This window comes from Eleutherodactylus coqui, chromosome 5 (assembly GCF_035609145.1).
Source record: "Eleutherodactylus coqui strain aEleCoq1 chromosome 5, aEleCoq1.hap1, whole genome shotgun sequence".
NCBI lineage: Eukaryota > Metazoa > Chordata > Amphibia > Anura > Eleutherodactylidae > Eleutherodactylus > Eleutherodactylus coqui.
Genome location: NC_089841.1, coordinates 68000595 through 68018229, shown reverse-complemented (window position 1 = coordinate 68018229; position 17635 = coordinate 68000595). Strand labels below are relative to the sequence as shown.

The 17635-nt window shown below is 48.1% G+C and overlaps 1 protein-coding gene across 1 annotated transcript in view; it reads left to right on the top strand.

Annotated features, from left to right (window-relative positions):
• Nucleotides 1-4377: 4377 nt before the first annotated feature.
• ATOSB (atos homolog B) overlaps nucleotides 4378-17635 on the top strand; it is a 43814-nt gene continuing 30556 nt past the window's right edge. Inside the window, exon 1 of the mRNA XM_066602681.1 lies at nucleotides 4378-4616. The gene's annotated coding sequence lies outside the window, so the exon portion shown is untranslated. The remainder of the gene's footprint in view (nucleotides 4617-17635) is intronic.

Here is a 17635-nt window from a genome sequence, read left to right as displayed (position 1 = left end):
CAGACAGCACATGACTAGAGAGCAGAGGTCTGCCCAGAGACCAGCTACGTTTACCCTGTTTCCCCGAAAATAAGACATGCCCTGAAAATAAGACATGGCATGATTTTCCAGAATTTTTGAGGATGCAAAATGATTTTTCAGGCTTTTTGAGGATGCTTGAAATATAAGCCCTACTCCAAAATTAAGCCCTGCTAACAGTTAATTTAAAAAGTCAATTTAAATAGTGTCCAGGCAGCTATACATGTAAAAAAGTTAAACCTTTTTGAACAAAAATTAATATAAGACACTGTCTTATTTTCGGGGAAACACGGTACTAATCAGTATTAAAGAGGCGTAACAAGTTATACATATGCCAAGTCAGGTGACCTTTTAATGTATTTGTTTTGAAGGACTGTAAATTCTTTGGCTGGTTAACCAAATAAACGGAATCATTTGTGATTTACACAAGTGCTGTGTGAAGTGTCAGTGATTCTCCTCCAAACTGCTCGAATTTTAAGCAGTAATTTGGGATACAAGAATATACCTGTAGTGCTCTATTGTGCTATCGCTTATGTGAACTAACCTATTAAAATCTATAGGTTTTATTCACTGTGTATCGCGTGTGCAAATTTTTCGCGTGTAATATGCCTTGCAGATATGTTCGTGTGAATCCGGGCTGCGGCTTCACGCGGACATAAGTGCATTTATGCTCGCATTTGCGACCTGAGCCTTGCGTATCTGCTAGGGCATGTGCATGCTTTACTGTACGTTTTGCATGTGCAACAAGTCACGCAAACATGCTCCCATTCATTTGAAAAGGTGCATAATACACCGTGCAAATATATTCCTGCGAATCCGACCGAATTTTTGGGCATTGTCTTGATCATGTATTCCGTGGACAGCACACAGCCCCATTGTAGCCTAATGCTAACGTCACATGGGGCGAGTGCAATATTGGGCCCTGAATCACCACCATGTGAATTTAAAGCGCATGCCAGGCGTTTTTATGTCAAAACTGCCTGACATCACCTTGTGGATGTAGCTATCCTCTGCCATGGCCTTTTCAATGTGTGCACCCAGTATGTGGTGCGATGCCACTGATGGCCCGACTGAAACACAATGGTCAGTGTGATGCGAGGGCATGCGGAGAGATAGAGCATGCCGCAATTCGTTTCCTGCATTGTATCGCGGTGCCATGCAGGAAAACATGGCTCATGCGTATGACCCCATCAGCGTTTTACTGTCAGATTGAGAACAATGGGCGACGTGTTCCGAGGAAGGCAAAAATATGCGACATGCAGGAATATGACTCCATTTGTCCGTCTCACAACGCACAAATCTGGCGTGATTTTCTCGGCCGTGTGAAAGGCCGTGTATGTCCACAGGTGGGTCGGATTCCGAGGACATTTTGTTACCTGTGTTCTCCCACCCTGTCTGGATCTTCTTGCCGCACGCATGCGTAGTATTTTTTTTTTAACTCCTGCTTTCCCGCGGTATCCGCAATTGGATCGGACGGCTGCCATTGAAGTCTGCGCGGGAACCGCAGCAAAATGGAGCATGCTGTGATTTGTTTCAGATTTGCCCATGGACATTGGGCCTTATTGTGATGAATGATTGGAGCGGAGAATGGCCACCTATGCCGACCTGAAATAGTGGCCAAGCGTATCCCCATAAACGGTGCTGGAGTTCCCCCATCTAAATTGCCGATTCACCCCCATAAACATCACAATACCAAAAGAAAGCTAAAACACACAATATGAGTATTATATAACGCTGCGCCGCAGCTGGTTCAGCCATTGCTTCCCCAGGAGCGGCATGCGTATAACTATATATGCCAAGGCCTGCCGCCATATTACTTGTCACTTTTGAATGAGATTCCCAGCAGCTGGCTGAAAAACTGTCACTTTCCCAGCAGGTCCTGGTAATACAGTGCTGGTCGGCCATCAGTACGCAGTGCGGTCGCAGCTTCTGTTGTCACTTTTACAAAAATGGCCGCCACAAAGGAATACACAAATGTTCTCTCACATAATTAACAAACCGCGAGGCGGAGAGGCAAAATGCTGAAATACGAAACACTTCAATATACGTACCTTCAGAATCGCTCATCCTCCTGATGTCCCCGCGGTGATGACATGATGACTGCCAGGCGAGTGGGCCGCTGCAGTAATGGGTCCACCATAACCAGAGGGCGGTTGTACCCCGGGCCCTGAGGCCTCAGGGGCCCATAAGGTGTCTCTCCCCCATATGAGGAGACTAATAGCATTAGAGTTGGGGCCCCTGTTACACATTTTGCATTGAGGCCCAGCAGCTACTAGATATGTCTCCCACCATTACAACATTAGTACCTCCGGCCCCGACTGTCCGGTCCGCTCTCCTGGGACGTCGGAGGACAAATGAACAGAGATGTCACTGGGGACTCAAACAGCGACAACAATGATGAATTCTACAGGGACTGAAAACATTATAATATTAGCATATTGGGTAAAATTTCCGGAAACCTCAGGCCGGCGTCACACAGCGTATTTGCTCATGCAATATTTACGCACTCCTTACGCAGAGAATAGAAGCCATTGATTTCTTTGGGCTTGTTCATATTTCTGTATTTTGCATGCATATTTCGGTCACACAAGAAAAAAAAAACGCAGCATGCTCTATTTTTTTGCACCTTTGCGTATGAAAGGTCCCACAGAAGTAAATAGGGGGTGCGCAAATGCACACGCATTACCCATGGAGATGCGTAATACGCAGCGTAATTCTGCTGGAACTCATTAGACGAATTAGCCATTTCAATTGGTGCGTCTTTGTTTGCCGGGCGCAAGTGAACATGCATCGATACGTGCATAAAAACGCCTTGTTCAGTGCACAAAACAGTTGCATTGAGGCATGCGTAAATGCACAATCAATCGCCCAACGCCGGCCTCAGGGCGCTTTCCGACGAGTAATACAGAACTAATATAAATCTATGTATCTGTTCACATGGCCATATTTTTCACGTTTTTTAATGCAACTTGACTTATTTTTTGGCGCATTTGTCCCTGTATTTCTATTACCTGCTATTGGGTAAATATGGATCAGTATTTTCCCAGTGGAAAATAAAATATATGGAGGAAAATACTGATGACATATATTTGTAATGCCATCTGTAACACGTCCGTATAATGGATCCGTATTACAGATGTGTTACAGCACGCTCCTCATTTAATTAATACTGCAGTTAGAGCTGGCAGTGCAGGGGTTAATGATGTAGTTAGAGCTAGCAGTGCAGGGGTTAAAGCTACAATCTTAGCTGTCAATGCAGGGGTTAATGCTTCAGTCATAGCTGCCAGTGCCAGGGTTAATGCTGGAGTCATAGTTGGCAATGCGGGGTAACCTCTGGACTGCCAATTGTGATTGCATCATTAACCCCTGCACTGCTGGCTCTGACATTAATGTTGCAATACGTAGCGTGGGGGTTCCGCTGGGCTCACACGACCGTGTTGGTGTTACATATTCCGCTTGTGGATTTTGCGCTTGGGATACGCTGTGCCAATCTCCCACAGGCGGCCATCTTGCTGCTCAGAAGAATTGTGCGAAATACTCGGGCAAGGAAGATCGCAGCATACTCTATCTTGGCGCTTATTACATATATGCCAAGATCATACATGGCGATGGGCGGCACGCGGCAAGTACGCACTATTATGTGTGCGGGCGGCACGAAGCAAATTCTGTCCGTCTGAGCCCGGCCTGAATAATGCAATCATAGCTGGCGGTCCAAGAACTGCTTCACACGGGCGCAAGCGTATTTGCGGAATGAACAATGCTTTTTTGTACGTATTGGCATATTTTATTATGTCTTCTGCCAGGCACGTTTATTTGCACGCAGCAAACATAGACGCACCGATTTAAATGGCTAATTAGTTCCAGATGTGTTCGCAGTGCATCACGCATCTCCTTCGTATTGCTTCTGCGTTTCTATACCCCCATCACTTTTATGGGGACCACTGGGGCGCAAATACGCAGAAAAATAAACCATGTTTAATTATTTTTTTTTGCACAACCGCAATGCGCGCGCAAAAATACGGAAATGTGAATGAACCCATTGAAATCAATGGGTTTTATTCATTTGCGCACACAAATTTTGGCACTGCAGGGGTTAATGATGAAGTCCCAGCTGGCAGTGCAGAGGTTAATGTTGCAAGGTACGGCAGGTAGTGTTGCAGTCCCAGCCGGGGATGAAAGGGTTAATGCTGTCGTCCCAGCTGGCAGGCGGCAGTGGAAGGGTTAATGCTGCAAGGTGAGAGTGGCAGTCAGGGCCGGATGGGGGCAGTTTTGCAGTGACATCCCTGCCTACCAATGGCAATGAAGCGATGAGCACCAATCAGAGGGCTGGCCCCGGCCTGAGAGGCGTGGTCTGTGGAGGGGTGGGCAGGGGAAGCACAATCAGCTGGCAGCAGCAGGCAGGAGCAGTGAGTGTGCAGAGGGCAGTGTACAGGGCATTAGATCTGCTGCCCCCCTGCAGCCTGGCACCCCGCACCTCCTCCCTGCCTGCCCCAGGAGCAGCTGCCCACAGCAGTGCCACTGACAGCACAGACCCTCCCTGCCCCCTCCTCATCCTGCACCCTGCCCCCTCCAACCTCCCTTCCTTGGAAAAGTTTGGGGTAAGTCTGGTTGTTTTGCTTGTCTCTGGCAGGGGAGGGGGTTCTCCTGGGGGCACAACCCCCCTGCTTCTGGGATTGGGGAGGGGGTAAAGAGGGGAAGTGGATGAGTCAGTGTTGTGTGCTGCTATGTAACTGACTTGTATCTCCTTGTTGGGCCTTGACCTAAAGGCTTGCAATCAAATGTTCTTATTACCCCTCCCCACCTTCCTTTAGCTTCTGGATGGTGAACTGTTTTGTACTTGTTTTAATCTCCTTTTTCCTGCCAGTGACAGGTCTGTGATGCCAGCTGCTGATGCCAACCTGCCATAAAGAGTGATGTATACAGTGTGGCACAGAGGCTATTGTGGTATACAGGGGACCTCCCATCCCCCTGTGGAGAAGAGTGCTGACCTAGACTGTATACAGACCCCTGCTGCCCCTATATACCCCTATAGGCTAAGTGGTGCCAATCATATGCCCAGTGCACAGGGCATTAATCAGGCTGTATAGCCTTACGTACAAAGGATGTGCAATGCAATAAAGCCTGGGACTACCATATGGTATACCCATAAAGTGTGTAATAGGTAGGTGGTAACAGTGGGGCACACATTTATGCCTTGTGGTAGGTAAGTGGCGCCACTGGGTACTAAACACACACACACACACATATATATATATATAGAGCACCTTCATACCCGCTGCTTATACAGAAGAGGCCTATGTGTGTGCCTTGTCTGTACTAAACACAACAGTTGCCCTTATTCTGCCACACGGGCCCCTCACTCGCCACCTGTGCCCATATAATGCCCATTGCCAATGAAGCTATAGTACATATTTGGTGAAAACAAAGGAAATCCATATACATAGCTGTGCCCGCTGGTCAGGTCCAATCCTGTGCTGTGCGGTACGCTTACTCTGCATACTTGGCACTTTCGCCAGTTTGGCGATTTAATATGACATGGCACCCTTCAAACGGATTTCCAGCCGTTCACGCGGGCCGCTGCTGCGTATTGGACAATAAAACGCACAGAAGTGATGAAAATCTTCGATCACTGTAAAATACTGCGAATACCTGATAATGCTTAAATCGGACCAGCTGCGTTCTTTTCCAGCGCTGTACGCCTGGTAACTCCTCCCCCTCCCTTTTTTTCCAGTTTCCATTGAAGTCTATGGGAGCTTCCTTCACATCTCTGCAAAAGATAGGACAAGCCCTATCTTTTGATGCGGAGACCAAAAAAAGTCATGTGCTATTTGTCCCGGCGCAATTTTTTTTTTACGCGTTCAAAAATCGATCATCTGAATGAATACACTGGAATCCAATGCTTCGGGTGGTCGCGATTTTTGGGTGATTTTTTATTTTTTTTTTTCCCCCCCCCATAATGTCAATAGTAAAAAAAAAAGAAAAAACATTGCATTTGCATGAATATTCGCATTTACACGTGAGTGGGATGCATTTTTTTTGGCTTCCTTAAAAAATAATTTGCGATTCTTGAACAGAATCTTTAAAAAATAGGACATGCTGCGATTTTTCGTTCTCGCAGGAAAAAATTGCTCATGTAAATTAACCCATTGAACAGAGAAGGTTCTTTTCACGTGCGATTTATGTGCGGCTCGTAACGCCATTAAAGCACATGTGAGACTCGCCCTTGTAGATACGTCCTCCAATAGAGAGAATGCAGGTCAGAAGAGCTTGCAATCTGAAATACGAAAAAAAACCTGCTGTGGACGGTCGGCGACCGTCTTGACGACACCCCGAGAATGCTGAGACTGGATCGTCCCAACCCTACGTAGTAGATGTCCCCTAGAGGTGCTATTCTGGTGCTTATTATGTGCGTACTACTCGCCAATACAGGCTATGGGGATTTAACGTACGCAGCAAATGCGCATGTGCGGACGTATTTGCTGTGTACTGCATATTTTACGCACGTGAAAAATATGCGTGTAATACGCAGGACACATACACCCCTGTGAGTGAGCCCCAGGCTATACATGGGGTTTCAGATCTTCATTGTTATTTACATGCTTGCTGTCAGTAAATGGAAACAATAGTGTTTATGGGGATGATGATGTGTGGCTCACACTGTAACAATTCTGGCAGTGTTGTGACCAGATCAGTGTCAGAACAGGTTCCAGGCTTTATTCACTGACCGCAAGCAGGGATGGTGAGGAAGTAAGGCTCCCCGTCCACGGGCGTGATTCCGCCGGCGGTAAATCAACGGTGAATCACGCCATCTGAAGCTTTCCATAGCGTTGCTATGGAAAGCGCCGGACCCCTGTCCACGAGCGGAGAATCATTGCGATTCTCCACTCACGGCAGATTTGCCGCGGTCAGCCTATCTGTCAGATAGGCTCACCGCGAAGATCCGTCTGCGGCTCCTGCTCCCGGACGGCGGCAATCCGCCGTGGGATACCGCAACGCCCGTCGACAGGGGGCCTAAAGCTCAAAGCACAATAGGAAATTTCTGATGTTTTTCATACAGTCTCTTTAAAGGGGTTGTACCAAAATGTAAAGCTATTCCCTATCCACAGTATAAGGGGTAACTTTATGATTGGTGGGGGTCTGACTGCTGGAACCCCCAATAATCCTGAGAGCAGGGGTCCTGACTGCCCCTGCATGAATCGGCAGGGAACATTAATTTCAATGACTCGACAATTTCCGGTGCTGACATTAAAATGAAAGGAGCATGTGGGAACTGTCCGGACCCCCAAAGTAGAACCCACAGGAAGAACTTGGGGGTGGAGATAATGCAGCTGCATCCCCCTCTTCCCCCTTCTTATAATTGCTGCTTTAAATTAGCTGCAGTTTTTTGAGGGGGCTGATTAGATATGGCCCCCGTTCATTCTATCGCTGCATCGTGCAAAACTGAATGATGATCATTCCGTGTATATGCTGCCAATGACAGAACCGCAAATGAGAATATTTTCCCTTATCATTTGCCATTCAGTTTACTCAGTTATAAAGATCAAATACCGATTGGCCTGTGTAAACAGGCAGTCATTCATCTATGAACGACTGTTTACTGAGAATGGAGGAGGGCGCCCAGAAGAATTCTCCAGGGCACTCTTCTCCCCCGCCCCCCACATTCACTGGCTTACTTATCATTTGCTATCCACTGCCTTTTGTCATGTAAAATCTGTCTTTAGTAACAGAGACAGATTACAGGAAATGTCTCACAAAGAGACATGGCTGCAGCTTGTAGTAAGTGTTTTATTGCACCTCTGTGCTGGATTCACAACTACACTGCTCAGTACTGCTGTATATTGTCTGCTGAGAGATAGTGGAGCAGGAGCTCCTCTTCTGTGTGTGGACGACGTCATAGTGTTTGAAATGCATATTGTTCCGTTTTTCCTGCGTATGATCGCGCATGCGGGTTTTCTTTTTTGCACACATATACTTGCGTATGTAGTGCGTATGTTTCACGCGCAAAAGAAAAAAACGCAAGCAGGGAAAATGGCCTAGAAGGATTTTCTTACTGATTTTTTTTATTTTTTAATTCAATAGCATGTTTCCTAGCAATATGCTTGAAAACGCAACCACCACGCTAGTACCTGCGTACGCATTGCGTATTACGCACCCACAGGGAACAAAAGGGCTCATATGCATGTAATACACTATGAAATAGAGCATGATTTTTCTTACGCAAAAACTATACAAGTGAGAATGACTCTATTCACCGTGTATTACGCGGTGAAAATACTGCCATGCGAATGAGCCCTTAGAGATGGAGCCTGCATAGGGGCTGCTCATTTTTAGGAAATGTAGTAATAATAATCTTTACTTCTCTAGCGCCAACTTATTCCGCAGCGCTTTCCAATTAGTTGGAAACCAAAGGGGTGGTGGTGATACGGGAGGTTCTGGGTGCAGTATTACATGGCAGCCACTCAGATGTATGGTCACCATGTAATAAATGGACAGTCTGAGACCACCTGAGTGACGGTCGCTGCCTGTTAGAGGGGGGTCCTGAGTGGGTGTTTAAATCACCCGATCTGCTTCTCTGACATCAATATGCCCCAGAGATGGTAGTTTGCTGGTGATTCCAGTATATGAGGCAGAAATTGGATGCGCAGCTACACGAAGTCGCTGTGAGCTAAACATAGCGGCGCAAATCTCTGTCTTGTCTTGTTGCAGTCTGGAGTCCAGCTTGTCTCGCTCCAAGAAGTTTGTCTAGACTAGATATATATGTAACAAACCTTCACCCTTACCGCTCCTTCAGACGGTCGGATTATCAATGGGTTCTACTCTCTGTGGTTAATGCGCGTAATTTTTGTTTGCACAAAACACGAAAATTAGCACCCATTTACTTCAATGGTTTGTTCTCATTTCCCTTTTTGCACGCGCATTTTCTGCATGTGCGAATGCGCACACAATACGCAAACCCGCCAGGAAAAGCACACACTGGGACCTGATTAGGCTATCTATCAATCTAAATCACGGCGGGCGGGGGTGTCCCATACAAAAAAAAACTAACCCTAACCCTGCGTGCGCAAAAAGTACGGTACAATGCATCGATATGCGCACAAATCAACCTCATTCACTGCGCAAATACGTTGCGCTGAGCGAGTGTATTTTCACATATGCTTCTTTGAAGAAGCCCTTAAACGGGCATTCCCGCTTTGACATTTATGGCATATTCACAACTTGCTCTGCAGTTTCCACAACTCCCATAGAAGTCAATGCAGGAAGATGTGCGGCCGCCTCTCCATCGCCCAATGGGTTCTATTTTCGTACATCTTGCAACGCCCAAATCTTGGATAGGAAAATCGCCTGTGTACATACACCCTCAGGTGTAGAGAGGACCTCCTTTCTTTAGATAGATGGAGGCAGCCTCTGCCTGCCGCATGCAGGTGGAGCATGAATAGGCAGTTGGCCCTGCGTGTGCGCCGCTCGCTCTCCATCCACTTCTGCGGGAGTCACGGAAACAGCTGGGCGTGTTATGTTGATACCAGAAATATCTATGGTGAGTACACCCCTTTTTAGGAAGTAAGAAGTCTGTGTGTGTTTTTAGCCCCCAAGAATGTTTCCATTCACTGACAGCAAGCAGGGATTTTGATGAGGAGCTGTAACACAAAGTAAGTGCGAAAGTTACAGAACTTTTCATGATATGTTGAATTAAAACTGTGAAACACCTGTTAATTAGAAGGACGTGCGCACGCCGGTACGTCTGGAATTTCAGTGATCCTTTCATGGTAATCGTCCTCTGTGCGATTTGCAATATACTTAATTATGGGGATCATTAACCTATATGTCATCGTATGCTCTGCCTGCATTCCCCTTGTCTGGGATTGCATTATCTGAGGTGCGCGCAGGTTACTGAGGTCGGCATTGGATGAGTTAAAGGGGTATTCCGGTTTTACCGGATATGGGTTCATCCACTGGATGGGTGAAAACGCATAGACCATTGGTGCCCCACTAATCTTGAGAATGGGGATCTCCTTTCTGCATTCCTCCTCGCTTTCAGGTGGCTTCTCCGACCCGCAGTGGTATCATTGGATGGAGCGCAGGTCAGCGCTTGCACAACCGCCGTTCCAATAATCTCAGTGGGGCTGACAGAAATAGTCGTGTACAAGCGCTCAGATATCTCCGGCTGTTTCACTGAAAATGAATGAAGCAGCATGTGTAAACGGGACCCCCATTCTCGGGATCGGTGGGGTCTGACTGTTGGATGAATGAAAACTTTAAACAAATGTCCCATAACTGGAATATCCCTTTAATACAGCCTTGTAACTCACTGATTTTTATAACTTGTATGAGATTGGTAGGTAGGCTCTTCCTTTATTTGTCCACAAACAGCGCCATTCCTGTCCACTGGCTATGTCTGGTATTGCAGATCGGCCCCATTTATTTAAATACCGTAGATAGTTCATGGCATTTTTCATGGGACACCTAATAACATACAACTCATCAGGGCCCTTTTACATGGGCCGATAAATCATTCAGTGTAAACGCATGCTCCGACTGAATGGCGAACTAAAATTTGTTCGCTTCTCGTTCGCCATTCAGTTTCTGCATGCATAAAGCTGAACGATGGATCGGCCATGTAAACAGGCAGTTGTTGATCTATGAATGACTGCCTGTTTACTGTGAGTGGAGGCAGATGGACCAGAATGATCGCCGGCTGCTCCACCTCCATTCACTACCGATGATTGACCCCGCGTAAAAGTGCAAGAACGATTAACACTGGGACGACCTATCGGGCATCTGCGCCAAACAGGCTGTCCCGTGTAAAAGGGCCTTAGGCTGCTTTCACATTTGCGCTGGAACTGCTCTTGGGAGGTTCACTTGAAAATCCGGAAGAAAAAGTGCTGCACGCCGCATTTTATCATCTGGCAAAATGTTGAGCAGCTTCTGCGAGCGGAAAAAAAGTCGCGGCATACTCTATTTTGCTGCGGAATCTACGCGGACAGCCTCCATAGATGTCAATGCAGGCATCTGACCCGCAGCCCATAAGCAATCAACCTTGCATATGGCTGCGGCTACCAGCGTCATCACTAAGCGACAGTACGTAAAAGGCAAACAAAACAAAAATAAAAGACCGCCTGCGGGCCTCCGCGGTCATCCGCAGTACAGTTAATGTAGGTGCGCGCGGTCACCGGCTAAGCTTACAGTCGGAATACGCTGTGAGCCTCTCACGTGTGTCATCTGATCCGGTCATCGTGTAAGCCCAGACTTGAGGTTCACGCATCGGCGCTCTCAGCCATTTTAATGGCTATCTGGTTTAACCCTCTCCAATCCACTGTCTGACCTCTGAAGACATTATGATTAAGTTGGAAGACGACCGTCAGGGTTCTCTTACTGTATATTGCCAGCCTCTCTGCTGTTGGCCTATCCAACATGTCACCTTATGCAGTACTGGCTTTAGCCAACATATAGCGCCATTGTATAACGGCAGATAAAGAGTAAGCCCCCTAGGAAAACCAGGATACAAATTGGATTGGGAAGGGTTAATGACCCCAAGATGTCCAGGAAAATGGAGCATGCAGTTTTTTTCAAGCGCAATGCATTTGTGTACGCGCTTGTGAAAGAACCCACTGAAATCAATGGGTTCTATTTTTTTGCATACTGCATGTACAAAACTTCTGTGCGCAAACATGTCACAAAGGCCTAACTCTTGTTTATTGAGGACACAGTCGTAACCATTTCCCGGATGGTTTTCGTTATCCGCGAGCTTCTAGCAGAGTAACGAGGTGACTCACAGAATCCTTGAAACTGAAGTTTGCTTTGCTATATTTAGAAATTTTCAGCTTTTTTAATCTAGTTTAATTGGAGTCATAGAAACATAAGTGTTGTGCTCAGGCTTGTCGCAAATATGGCGCAATGATGCGCCATATTTATGGGATGTCAATTGTGGAAGGGGCGCAGGTCGGACTGCTTCTATTGCCGTTCACGCAGAATCCGTGCAAAAATAGAACATGCCACACCCCCCCCCCCACCTCTAACGCAAGCAGAGATCGCAATTACTGTCCGCTTGTGTGCGCAGACATGCGAATGTTCTATTCTTGCTAATGGATGCAGAATGCCACAAATCATCCACTTAGGTGACAATCGTGGATTCCGCAATCTAAATCCAGCAGCCCTAAAGCGCCCTTGTAATTTTTTTCAAATGATTAAAAATAAAAGAAAGGAGCTGACAGTCAACCTCTCCCGGCTCCCTGCTGTGTCCAGTGCTGCAGCCATGGGTCTTCTCTGTGACATGTTGCTTACAGGCTGCAGCAGCCTGTGTACTGGATGTCATAGGCTGCTGCAGCCAATGACAGAGCTCATAACAGAAAATGGTGTAAAACAAAGAATAAAAACAATACTTGTCTTTTAAATGTTCGGCCAGTCCAGTCTGGTCTGATTCCTGAAGCTCCTGCAGTAGTCACATGCTGTTCCTTGTTCAGGTGGCTGCTGCAGCCAGTCACTGGCCTCCTGTACATGAATGGCATGTGACTACTGAGGCTAGTGACTAGCTGTGACTTATCACTGGTGATTATATGTTTTTTGGGGTTTTTTTTTGTTTGCTTGTCTTTTCTTCTTCTTTGTTTTACACAGTTTTTTTGCCTTCTGTATTGGTGCGCAGGTATGACCACTGCTGCATTCATGGTCGAATGCTTGGGATCTACATTCTTCTGATTTGTGAGGGTCCCAGCAGTTGAATCCACATTGATCGCCTTGTTATCCCCTATTTTGGAAATAATGAATAACTTAGAGGGGTTGTCCCACTTATATCTGTTTTGTTGCTTGGAGCAGACAGCTCCGTACATTGTACAGTGGCCCAGATTGGTACTGCAGGCTGACTCCTATTCAAGTGAATGAGACTCAGCGTGCAGTGCTAGCTGGGGTCACTGCACAATGTACGGAATTTTCTGCCCCCTGCAGCAAAACAGCTAGATGTGAGACAACCCTTTTAGACGGATTTTCTGAGTACCCCTAAAATGGTGACAGCGAGATTGGGGGGGAGGTGATGCACACTGTTCCCCACCGCCTCTCACCGCTGCTCTGGTCCTCTGTGTACAAGTGCTGCAGCAGTCACGTGGGTTGTTAACTCGTGTGGCCGCTGCAGCCAGTAAGAGGCTGAACAGGGGCATCATCTACATTAGAAGCCCACGTGACAGGTTGGGATGGACGCCACTTGCCAGATTCTGTGGCAGTGGACTGCCGATGCGGTAGTTTTGCACCATGGTGAGTGCATTGATTTTTTTTTTTTTTTGATTTTTTTAAATTTATTTTTGGTAACGGGGAAACCCAAAATTACGTAAAATCAACAACTTGGAAAACCCCTTTAATTTTAGAGGACAACCCCTTTGAAGATTAAAATCCTAACCTGACTTTATAACAATAACTGGCCGTTGTACATGTAATGGTGATTCATTTGTGATCATTTATCAAATGTAAATATCAATTCCAATAACCACCAAGTAAAAAAAAACATTTTGGAATTTTATCGATAAACAATTTTTGTAATTCTCAGAAAACCCGTGGGACGGCAGCCGCTTACAGGTGATCTCTCCATGTATTGTCAGATTATTGAGGGTCTTTAAAATGACATTTTGGGTTATTATCGCTTTCATGTATAGCAGCATCCAGTCCTGCAGAGTTCTGGGGAGCCGCCGCTAGGAAGGGGTTATTATTTCATCATGGGGAAGATCATAGCCTTTGTCTTATCTGTAAGCCATAGCCACTGGCACAGAATGGCATCTCTGCCTACCAGTCTCCTGAGCTCAGGCATGCCCAGGCATCATGCCAGCGTCTACAGGATTACGCCTAGGATATGAGTACATGTGGGTCTTTATTGAGAAAACTAGTACGTTCTTGATCAAGGGATTAAATGTTCCTGAATTGTGCCTGACTCCTACACAGGCTTTACACGCCATCTAGGTATCTAATTCTACGACAGAGCTCGCATCTTCCTGCGGATTTGTCCTTCCTCTAATTATGGCCTATATGACTGCATTACTAGTGTCGTTCTGCAGGCAATATGGCCCTGAATGTGGACCTCTCCTGCAGAGCATCCATTGTTCTCTTTGTACATGGGTCTTTACTCCAGAGCGCTCACTTTTCCCCCTCTTCGTGAATGTCTCATGCAGAACATCCATCTTTTCAGATGCGTTCAGACAGGGGCGTAGCTATAGGCTTTATAGAGGTAGCATTAAACATGGGCCCTGATGCCTAGGGGAGGCCAAAGTCCCTGCTGTCACATAAGAAGGTGCCAGTGTTAAAAAAGGCATATGGTAGGGGCCATCAACAGATTTTTCCAATGGAGCCCAGGAGCGTCAAGTTACTCGTGATTTCAAAGGATTTGTCAATAAGTTGTCAATAAAGACTGCTCTTGTTCGTCTTCTTCCTGTGCGTAGGTTCTGGAGTAATGGGGGCGTTATCGCCAAAAGCCCCAAATTGGTGTAGTTTGCAAATGAACTGAGAGTTAACTGTTAATGGACATGCAGTTTGCTTAAAAAGTCCATCCCTGGATCTGAGTGTTCAGGACAGCTCCCACGTGTCCTGCTCTGGGTCTGAGCATTCAGGATGGCTCTAGGTCCGAGCAGTAAGGGCGGGTTCCCGCTCGGGCGGCTCTGCGTCGGAGCGGCTCGGCCGGGTTCCCGCTCGGGCGGCTCTGGGTCGGAGCGGCTCGGCCGGGTTCCCGTTCGGGCGGCTCTGGGTCGGAGCGGCTCGGCCGGGTTCCCGCTCGGGCGGCTCTGGGTCGGAGCGGCTCGGCCGGGTTCCCGCTCGGGCGGCTCTGGGTCGGAGCGGCTCGGCCGGGTTCCCGCTCGGGCGGCTCTGGGTCGGAGCGGCTCGGCCGGCTCTGGGTCGGAGCGGCTCGGCCGGGTTCCCGCTCGGGCGGCTCTGGGTCGGAGCGGCTCGGCCGGGTTCCCGCTCGGGCGGCTCTGGGTCGGAGCGGCTCGGGCGGCTCTGGGTCGGAGCGGCTCGGCCGGGTTCCCGCTCGGCCGGCTCTGGGTCGGAGCGGCTCGGCCGGGTTCCCGCTCGGCCGGCTCTGGGTCGGAGCGGCTCGGCCGGGTTCCCGCTCGGCCGGCTCTGGGTCGGAGCGGCTCGGCCGGGTTCCCGCTCGGGCGGCTCTGGGTCGGAGCGGCTCGGCCGGGTTCCCGCTCGGGCGGCTCTGGGTCGGAGCGGCTCGGCCGGGTTCCCGCTCGGGCGGCTCTGGGTCGGAGCGGCTCGGCCGGGTTCCCGCTCGGGCGGCTCTGGGTCGGAGCGGCTCGGCCGGGTTCCCGCTCGGGCGGCTCTGGGTCGGAGCGGCTCGGCCGGGTTCCCGCTCGGGCGGCTCTGGGTCGGAGCGGCTCGGCCGGGTTCCCGCTCGGGCGGCTCTGGGTCGGAGCGGCTCGGGCGGCTCTGGGTCGGAGCGGCTCGGGCGGGCTCTCGATCGGGCAGCTCTGGGTCGGAGCGGCAAGGGCGGGCTTTGGCTCATCCTGTTCTGTTGTACGGTTCGTCATACCTTTCAGTCTTTAGATGGGCTTCTTGCTGAGAACATGTATTGCTGCAAGAAGCAAGACTTAAGTTCACATTACACTTTTAAAGAGTGTAAGACAATATGGAAGGTTTAGCAATAAGAATTTATTCATATTAAGTGAAAATCAATCATAGTGGTGAATAGTTGTCCTATGTTTGTAAACTATTAGATGTATATGCAAAGGCATTAGGCCCAATGGCCATGGGCAAATTTGATTTGCGAAATCCGCGCGGTGAATCTGCAAATCAAGCCGCCCGTAGAGCTGCATGGGCGTCCGCAAATAGATTAAAACATACAGATTTGATTTGTGGACCTTTTGTGCTCCATTTTTGTGCGGTTCCCGCACGGGCGGCTTTCATTGAAGTCAATGGAAGCTGTCCGATCTGCGGCACACCAATCCGTGAGAAAGCAGATTGAAAAAAAAAAAACTGTACTGTGAATGTCCGGCGGCAAGCCATGAGGACCATGCGCAGTACAGTGAACCTGGAAGTGGAGGGATCTGTGCGGGCGCTGTTGCTGGGGAAATGCAGGTATGCAGTGCTCATTGGCCATGGACCGTGCTGGATTTCCTGCATGGAATCTGCGGGTGTCATCTACATGAGGCCTAAAGGTTACAGACATCATGTCACAAAGTATAAAGATGGCGAGTTCCATCACATCATTAGCTACACATTATTAACTAAGAGGTTCTTACAGGTTACCAGGAAACCACTGGGAACTCAACTCATCTGAACCGGCAACCGGGGAAGCCAGACAGTGCTAAGATAGAGTATCTTCTCCAGTAGACCGGCAGGCATGACATCTCATCCTGGCACCAAAGGTTCCCCTCACTTCTAGGGGTTCCACAGATATGACATCCTCATTCTGTCTTTCAAGCTTCCATACCATCAGAGCTTTCAATCTCACTAAGGCCCCCTGTCCACGGATGTGTATTCGCCGGCGGTGAATCACGCCGGCCGACGCTTTCCATAGCATTGCTATAGAAAGCGCCGGCCCCTGTCCACGAGCGGAGAATCGTTGCGATTCTCCACTCGTGGCGGGCAATTCGCAGCATGCTGCGAATTTCCCTGATTCTCCACAGCCAGCCTATCTATCAGATAGGGCTGACCGGCAGAAAGATAGGCTGGCTGCGGAGAATCGGGGCAATTCGGCATGCTGCGAATTGCCCGCCACGAGTGGAGAATCGCAATGAGAGATCTGCCGCGGGACTTCGCAACGCCCGTGGACAGCCGGTCTTAAAAAAAATAGGACCTTTTATTCTAATACAAATGTCCCCATTCCAGTCTTCTAAACTGAAAGGTGCCAGCACATTCCTGTTTGCAGTGGAGATCAAACATATGTTGTGTGCATTGTGAACTCACTTAGCATAGCCACACAATTGCTCTGCCATAAAGGTTGACTCCTCTTTGTATGCAAACTTAATTACACCTCTTCCCAGACCAAGATATCCTCTCAAAAAGTCCATGCTGTTGACTTCACCTTTGGTCCAAATAAATCAAATCTGCACATCCAGAGAGGGGACGTCTCCTTTGATATACACATATGACATTGAATCTAAATAATCACACATTCAGTATTTTCCTGACAGAACATTATTATATTTTTATCCAAGACATTCAATCTGGTCAGAAACAAAAGTGCAAAAAGTTTTTGAAAGCTGGTTTAAAGAAGTTCTGAGTTGTCCTAAGTTTGGAAAAATGGTGAGCAGTGGCCCATTCTCTTCCTCAGACTCCATGGTGTGTATATAGCTGTTGTATGAAAATATTTGCGTCTGGGAGTGACAGCTGTTGTGTGAATTTAGCGTGATGCCCACGACGGCAGAATTCCTGACCTCTATATATAGGAGTTTCTGAGCCTCTCATTGCTCTGCATTAATATGTATATAATCGGAGGAGATGATGTGGCATGTTGTGCTGGAGGGTGGCTAGTTACAGAAAGGAATAATCATACACTGCAAACCCTTTGGATTTGCTAGAGTTCTGCAGTACCGTCCGTGATAGCCATGTTGAAATTCGGTGTGTGCCCTGTCCACCTTGTGAGGTAGGTGACCATCATCCTGGATTGGGCGCAGATACAGCCGTGACTCAGAAAGCCGTTCAG